The sequence below is a fragment of the Arvicanthis niloticus genome, chromosome 9 (genome assembly GCF_011762505.2).
Source record: "Arvicanthis niloticus isolate mArvNil1 chromosome 9, mArvNil1.pat.X, whole genome shotgun sequence".
NCBI lineage: Eukaryota > Metazoa > Chordata > Mammalia > Rodentia > Muridae > Arvicanthis > Arvicanthis niloticus.
Genome location: NC_047666.1, coordinates 7,753,228 through 7,762,244, shown reverse-complemented (window position 1 = coordinate 7,762,244; position 9,017 = coordinate 7,753,228). Strand labels below are relative to the sequence as shown.

At 42.5% G+C, this 9,017-nt stretch overlaps 1 pseudogene; it reads left to right on the top strand.

Moving 5' to 3' along the window:
• The first annotated feature begins 5,790 nt into the window (after nucleotides 1-5,790).
• Nucleotides 5,791-8,595, top strand: LOC143443608 (uncharacterized; annotated as a pseudogene).
• The last annotated feature ends 422 nt before the right edge of the window (nucleotides 8,596-9,017 follow it).

Below are 9,017 nucleotides of genomic sequence, written 5' to 3'. Positions count from 1 at the left end.
GGTTCCAAAGTTTATTGTACACAGTGAATGTAGATGGTGTGTGTACCCCCTCCCCCTTTAAGGCAGAGTGGAGCTGGCTTAAATAGGAAGGGGAAAAAAGGAGGGACTGGGAAGGAATAACTTAATTTAGTTATGCCCCCTGACCTTTAGGTAGCTCATGAATATGGAAATCTCAAGGCTGAGGCCTGTAGCCACACCTTCTACCTGTGTCCTTTGTGACTGACAGGTTAATGAGAGATGTGGACCACATGTAGGAGCCTGGATTATAGAGGCATGGCCGAATGTCTGCTGTTTCTCCCTTGGTGTCTCAGGGTTCCAGGCGTATTCCCACCCAAGAACTAAGACATCCTTCCATGGCCTGACAATAATATGAAATTTCTTTCAATTTCCTTATCTATCTTATTATTGAAGCCCAAGAGAAGGCTATGTACAAGGTGCATAGGTCCTGTCTATGTTTTTGGCAATTTCTTATGAGTGTATAACTATTTGATACTAGAAAATTAAAAAGGCTTGATTATGTGAAGTCCTTAGAGAAACCATTTGCTGAACTATGCCTCCCTCTATGGAGCAATTGCAATCAGACTTTTCTTGCACATTTTGGAGAAATCAGGAATGGAATAATTGTAAAGAAATTTGTGCTTATTATAAGAGTCACACTGAAAATGTAAATACCAAATACCCAAACGCAATAATTTGCAGAAATAAAACCAAAATATTATTTAAATGTCACGCAATGACTCTTCTATAAGACTCCCATAACTCCATCTAATGTTCAGCTGTGGGTTTTACTTTCCAATAGTAGCAGGGTGGAGCTTCTCAGAGGAAAGTTATGCTAAGTTCCTGTCTTCAAGCATAACAGAATTCCTTGATATTGTCATAGATTGGTTCTTATCCATAGAATGTGGCCCAAACTGAGGCAGTCATTGGTTGACGATATCTTCATATGTACTCTATCTTTGTTCTTGTACTACTTGAAGGCAGGACCCCACACAATTTTTTACAGACCTTGAAAGAGCAATTCTCAACTTCATGTGAGTAATCAAACAAAACAAAACAAAAACCTAGGACACCTAAAACAATCCTGAACAATAAAATAATTTCTGGAGGAATCAATGTTCCTGATCTCAATCTGTGTGACAGACCAATCATAATTAAGCCTGAATGGTATTGATATAGAAACAAAAAAGTTGATCAATGGAATCAAATCAGATTCCCTAAAAAAAATCCACACACCTATGAACACTTTGTATTTGACAAAGAAATCAAAATCATGTAATGGAAAATAGAAAGCATCTTCAACAAATGTGGCTGGTCTTCATGTGGAAGAATACAAATAGATCCATATTTATTACACTGCAAAAACTCAGGCCTCTGCAAAAAGGCCTCAACATAAAACCAGATACACTGAATCTAATGAAAGAGAAAGTGGGAAGGAGCCTTGAAGGAATATGATACAGAAGACAATTTTCTGAACAGAACACCAATAGGTCAGGAAGTAAGTCAACAATTCATAAATGTGATCTTATAAAACTGAAAAACTTTTGTAAGGCAAAGAACACTGTCAATAGGACAAAATGGGAGCCTACAAGTTGGGAAAAGATCTTCACTAACTTGATGTTTGACAGAAGGTTAGTATTCAAAATATATACAGAACCCAAGAAGTTTGACAGCAACAAACCAAATAATACAATTACAAATGGGGTACAGGGATATGTAGATTAATTCTCAACAGAAGAATCTCAAATAGACAAGAAGCACTTAAAGAAATGTACAAAGTCCTTAGTCATCAGGAAAATGTAAATCAAAACAACCATGGGAGTCTACCTTACACCTATCAGAATGGTTAAGATCAAAAGCTCAAGCTACAGTATATGCTGGTGAGTAACTAGAGCAAGGAAACACTCCTCTATACTGTGATTTCATACTTGTATAGACACTCTGGAAATCAATTTGGCAGTTTCCCAAAAAATTACCAATAGTTCTACCTGAAGATCCATATATACTGCTCCCAGGGACATGGCCCAAAAATATTCCATCGTATCACAAGAAAACATGCTCCACGATGTTAATGGCAGAAACAGGACCAAGTGAGGATGCTTGAATCTCATTTAGAAGGAGAAATAAAAAATAACAAGAAAAGAAGGGGGACTAAAATAGTCATAGGAGGTAGATGGAGAAAGGGAATTTGATAGGACAGGGTTATAAAGAGAGGACGGGAGTTCAGAATCAGGTGGGAGGACAGAAGAGATGGATAGAGGGCCAGAATGAATGGAAATTTGCAGCTGGTGGGGATAGAGTGGTTGAGGCATCTCTGGGACATGCCAGAAACCTGTGATGAGGAAGGATCCCAGGAGTCAATGTAGATGACTTTAGCTGAGACTCATAGTTGTGGAGATATGGAGTCTATTTGTTTTATAACCAGACAGATCTCCAGGGGAAGGATAAGGACACCAACCCACCCACAAAACTTTAAATCCAAAATTTTTCCTGTGTATAAGTAATACAAGGGCAAAGACTGACCAGAGATTAAGAAAACGGCCAATCAATAACCAGCCCAAGTTAAGACCCATTTCATAGACAAGCACCAATCCTTAACACTATTATACTCTGCTATGCTTGCAATCAAGAATTTAGGTCCTCTAGTAGACTACACCCAGTAGCTAAATGAAACAAATGCAGAAACTCACAGCCAAGCATTGGATATAATTCAGAGACTCTTATGGAAGAGTTGGGAGAAAAAGTTAGGGACCCAAAGTAGATAAGAGCTCCAACAGGAAGACCAACAAAGTCAACATGCTAGAACCTTGGGAGCTCTCCGACTGAGCCACAATCCAAAGATCACACACAAGCTAGACCTAGGCCCACTACACATATGTAGCAGATGTCAGCTTGGGCTTCCTGCAGGATCCAAAATCTGGAGGAGGAGCCTAAAGTTGTTGCCTGTTTATGGAATCTATTTCTAACTGGACTGCTTTACCTGGTCTCATTTCAAGAGGATGTGCCTAGCCCTGCAGAAATTTGAGGACTTGAGGACTTGGTAATGTGGCCACCATTATAATGTGGCTCAGAAGTTATGAGTTAGTCAATAGCTATTGAAAGTTAGGTTTATGATTTACTCCACTAGAAGAAACATTTGTCTATTACTGAGATGTAGCCAAAAACTGAGTTTTCAGAGGTCACACAGCTCAGGAGCCAACTTACTATTTTGCTAAATAAAATCAGAGTCAAACTACCCTCAAAATTTATTACTCTCAATACATAGAATAATTTATCTCTCAGACCTCATTAGAGACTTGTAGGTAGTAGATGTGGCTAAAATAAAGACTCACCAATGGTCAAGTGCAGAGAATAGATGTCAGTAGTGTGTTCCACCATAGAAAGAGCATCAATAGCACATCTCATTTCAAAGCCCCAGGGACCATTACAGAAGAGGGGCAGAAAGATGCAGGACCCAGAGGTTGTATATTGTTCATTCATGTTGCATTTTTGAAAACTGTCTGTTTATTTTATTACCTAGTTATGCATTGGATTGTTAGGTTCCTTATTGATTAGTTTAGTTATACTTTTAATTATTTGTATATTTAGGTAATAATTCCATGTTGAATGTATAAGGTCCATGTGTTCTGAGGGCTCAGCTACTCATTATTTTGAATATCTCAACATCTTCATCTTCGAAGTCTCAAGAGAGTCTCCCATTGTTACATAACATAGAATCACATGCTGTACATCAAGTCTCGATTAGTAACCTGTCCTCAAAATCTACCTTGAAACTAAAATCTAGAAGAAGAAGATATTATTCAATGTGACTACACTGAAAAATTGGGGACAGGGTGGAGGCATGATACATCCAAATAACTATCAGACTCTTGCAGTCCTAAAATGAGAATCAAGATTAAACAGAGGGTCACAATTATGCACACTGAAGCAGCCCTGTTCAAGGCATAGTCCTGCCTAACATTGTAGTATGTGGGTACACTTGTATCTATCATCTTGCAAGATCCTTAGTGACATTCCCTGCAGAGAAGCTGCTGCTTCTCCTTCTACCTGCATGAACTCTTATGGAAAGTCTCATTATTTAGGGATTCATTGTTTCCAAAGATGAAAGTTAGAGAAAACAAGTATCTCTTAAGAATGGCTTCACTTTGCATACAGTAATATACACCCATATCCTCAGCCTCCATTCTGCTGATTCTCAGTGTGAAATCTGTTCATGAGCCACTACCACTGAACCTCTCTGGAACTCCTGAGACATGTTTGGATATCAGATATATGAGGAGCTAAGGAGACTGGCCTGGCCTCTGTAGGAACCAATACAACAAAGTGTTGCCATTGCTATGCAGGAGACTCTTACTAGACCTGCAGGAGACAAAAGTTACAGGAATGCAGAGTGCAGCCTGGGTCATCACAATATCCCTGGTGGCTCCTGAAATAAAAGAAATGAAAGGTAATTCACAAACGTAAAGGTGCTATGTAACTTTATCAGCTTGCTAGTTCCTGAGGTCATAAATTTGATTCATATTCTAAAATCTTCAACATAAAATGCTTAAGTAGTGAGAGCAGGAAGACTCTAGAAATCACCTAATAATTCTGCTTTAGAACTTGTTGGAGTTGCCACAAAAGCACAGGTTTTCATCCATTCTTTTACTCTTTAAACACCACAAGCCCATTTGAAAGGTATAGAAAACTTATGAAAAATATAGACAGTTTTTATGACCCCTACACCTGAGCAAAAAAAATGTGGGATAGCTGGTTCACTATTTCCACCAAGAAAGCAGAACCAAATGTGAAATTTTAGGTCTTCACTGCCCCAGAGATACATTCTACATTCCAGGAGGGGTACATTATTCCTGAGTCAGAGGACATTTGCTGGATTAGCATTCAGGAGAGGAAGGGAGAGGCTGATTATTACATTTCTCAGACCTCAGGGAAGAGAACCCACCTGTGTGTGGGGAAGGCCCAAAGCACAGATAGTTGGACAAGGTTACATTTTTGTGAAAAATAAGCGTACAAGATGTTTCTGCATGACTCTGACTAAATTATGGGTTGGGACTTTTTTGGGACTTTTCACTATTTTTATGTTATGTTTTCTTAGTTACCCTCTCACCCCCCTTGGTTTGTGGTTTTCCTCTATGTAAGATCTCCTCTCACCAGGCTAAATCATCAATTCCTCTGTGCCTGCATGGGTTATGAATTGACCATCAGCCTGTTGATCCCAAAATATACCTTTTGCTGATTGCATCAAGAATGGTGTCTTATGAGTTATTTGGTGGCCGCAAATTCCTGGGGCTTGAGGGAGGTCCATACTTCATGGGGGGATCTTACATTTTGGTGCATTGGCTGGGAAATTGTGACCAACCTAATCTTCAAGAACCCACTTGGAGGTAAGATTTCATCCCCAGTTTTCTGTCTGTTTGCTGTGTGGCCTTCTGTCTGAGTTGTCTGGTTTCTGTAAAGCACACTTTCAGTTTCAGTTGGCAGTCATTTCTGTCTCAGGAGAGGCAGCAAACCATTTCTGTCTCAGGAGGAGACAAAGGGATGACCCACAGATGTGTTGGTGGGTCACCACTGCTGAGCCCTGGGAGACATCCCAGGAAGATGGACCTCAGGGATGCCTGGGAGGTTCCCATCTGGGTGTCAGGGAAGACACGGTGGTCCTCTTGGTAGAGGGAATGCAAGAGATTTCTGAGCTGTCTGTTTTTCTGGAGTGGTGTTGGCACTTGAGATTGAGACAGGTCTCTGTTAGTATCTCAGTGTGTTGGTTTTCTCTGTGTTTTTGTGTTGTTTGTGATGATGGGACAGACCGTAAGAACTCCTTTAAGTTTGACATTGGACTATTGGATGGAGGTTAGAACTAGAGCTCATAATTTGTCAGTTGAGGTCAAGAAAGAACCGTGTCTGACTTTTTGTGCCTCAGAGTGGCCAATTTTGATGTTGGCTGGCCACCAGAGGGGACTTTTGACTTGACCATTATTTCTGAGGTTAAAACAATTGTTTTCGAAGAAGGACCAGAGTCACATCACAATCAGCAGCCTTACATCACTGTTTGCCAAGACCTTGTCCAAAACCCTCCCCCATGGGTAAAACCTTGGGTCAAGGAGAGAAAGCCAGGCTCCTGAGCCCTGGCCCTCTGCAGCTTGGAACCTAAACTGAAACCAAAGCTGACTTCAGAAATGAAGCCTTCGGCTCAGCCCAAGATCTATCCCGAGATTGAGGAGAAACCCGAGTGGCCAAGCTCACAGCCATCTCCCTACCATCAGCCACCTCAGACACCCCCAGGCCTAGGCCCAGGCCCAGCCCCAGTGCAAGCCTCCACAGTGCCTCCAGCCCTGAGCCTGGAGCCTCAAGGAGTGAAAGGGAGAGGACCAGCAGCTGGTACTCGGAATCAAAGAGGTCTGAGACCTGAGGGATTGGATTCTACTGTGATTCTGCATCTTTGAGCCTATGAAACTTCCTGTGCAGACCTGCACCACAGGTCTGCAACTGCTACAATACTGGCCCTTTTCCTCTGCTGATTTGTATAATTGGAAAACTAATCATCCTTCCTTTTCAGACAACCCAGACAGCTTGACAGGGCTACTGGAGTCTTTAATGTTTTCTCATCAGCCCACCTGGGATAATTGTCAGCAGCTCTTGCAGGTCCTGTTTACCACAGAAGAGCAGGAACAGATCCTGCTGGAGGCCCCCAAGCATGTCCCTGGTGACAACAAGACTCCTACTAACCTTCCCAATGAGATTGACACTGGATTCCCCTTAATCGGCCTGACTGGGACTACAACACAGCTGCAGGTAGGGAGAGACTGGCCATCTACCACCAGACACTAGTGGCAGGTCTCTGAGGGGCAGCACAATGCCCCACCAATCTGGCTAATGTAAAAGAGGTTCTACAGGAACCTGTGGAGTCATCTTCAGTTTTTCTAGAGAGATTAATGGAAGCCTACAGGCATTACACCCTATTTGATCCCACTTCTGAATGTCAGAAGGCAGCAGTGGCTATGGCATTTATAGGACAATCAGCTTCTGATATTAAAAAGAAATTGCAGCATCTAGAAGGATTACAGGACTATACCTTACAAGATCTTGTGAAGGAGGCAGAGAAAGTATATCATAAGAGAGAGACAAAGGAAAAGAAACAAGAAAGAGAGAAGAAAGGGAAGGTAGACGAGATCACAAACAAGAAAGGAACTTGACTAGGATATTGGTGGCTTTAGTAAGTGATAGAAGAAGAGAGAGAATAGGACCTAGGCAGGCAGGGAACCTGGGCAACAGAAGACCTAGACCAAATGGAAGCAGAGAGAGGCTGCAACGACATCTGATAGACAAAGATCACTGTGCCTTTTGCAAAAAGAAGGGGCATTGGGCCCAAGAATGTCCCAAGAAGCAGGCTAGGGATTCAAAGGTCCTGGCCCTTGAAGATGACTAGAGGGGATGGAGCTTGGACATCCTCCCAGAGCCTAGGGTAATCTTGAATGTGGAGGGGACCCCCATAAACTTTTTGGTGGACACTGGAGCCAAAAATTCTGTTTTGAAACAACCATTGGGAAAACTAAAAGATAAAAAGACCATAGTGGTAGGGGCCATGGGGCATAAACAATACCCTTGGACTGCTTCCAAGATGGTTGATTTAGGAAGCGGCATGGTGTCTCATTCTTCCTGGTGATACCTGAGTGCCCCATGCCCCTCTTAGAAAGAGATTTGCTGACAAAATTAAAAGGCCAGATCCAATTTACACAGACAGGGCCAGAGGTTACCTGGGAGACCCCTACCTCAGTGATACTGGCCCTTAAATTAAAAGATGAATACCCACTTCACGAACCTTCAGGAGCACAAGGGTTTTCAGAAATTCACAGATGGTTGACAGAATTCCCAAAGACATGGGCTGAGACTGGGGGTATGGGCATGGCAGAAAGAGTTGCCCCTATCGTGGTTGGACTAAAAACTGGAGCCTTCCCCATCAGGGTATGACAGTACCCAATGAGTAAGGAAGCCAGAGACAGAATTAGGCCACATATCCAAAGGCTGGTTCAACAGGGTATTCTGGTTCCTTGTCAGTAGCCATGGAATACTCCTTTGTTTCCAGTGAAAAAGCCAAGCACTAATGACTATAGGCCAGTACAAGATCTAAGGGAAGTTAACAAGCAAGTCCATGATATTCACCCAACTGTTCCTAACCCTTACAATCTCCTAAGTTCACTGCCACCTGAGAGGAACTGGTATACTGTGTTGGACTTGAAAGATGCCTTTTTCTGTTTAAAACTACATCTTTCTAGCCAGCCAAATTTTGCTCTTGAATGGAGGGATCCAGATACTGGGATAACTGGACAGCTGACCTGGGCCAGGCTGCCTCAAGGATTCAAGAACTCTCCCACCCTCTTTGATGAGGCTCTCCATCAAGACTTTGCCACCTTCAGAGCTGAAAATCCCCAAGCATCTCTGCTTCTGTTTGTAAACTATTTACTTTTGGCAGCCTCAACTGAATCTGAGTGTCTTCAAGGGACCAAGAGACTGCTGGTGGAACTGGGTGAGTTGGAATATTGGGCTTCTGCTAAAAAGATCAATTGTGTAAATCTGAGGTCACCTACCTGGGATACACTCTGAGAAATAGAAAGCGGTAGCTGACAGAAGCAAGGAAAAAGACTGTGACCCAGATCCCTGTCCTAACCACCCCATACCAGGTAAGAAAATTTTGGGGTATGTCTGGCTTTTGTAGACTGTGGATCCCAGGTTTTGCCACCCTGGCAGCCCCCTTGTATCCTCTTACTAAAGAAAGTGGAAGATTCACATGGACATCTAAGCACCAGAAGACCTCTGAAAATACCAAAAAGGTCTTGCTATCTGCTCCTGCTTTGTCTCTGCCTGATCTAACAAAGCCTTTCACCCTGTGCATAAACAAAAGGGCAGGGGTTTCCAGGGGTGTCCTAACACAGACTTTGGGGCCATGGAGAAGGCCAGTGGCTTATCTATCCAAGAAACTAGACCCAGGTGCCAGTGGATGGCTTACCTGTTTAAAAGCCATTTGC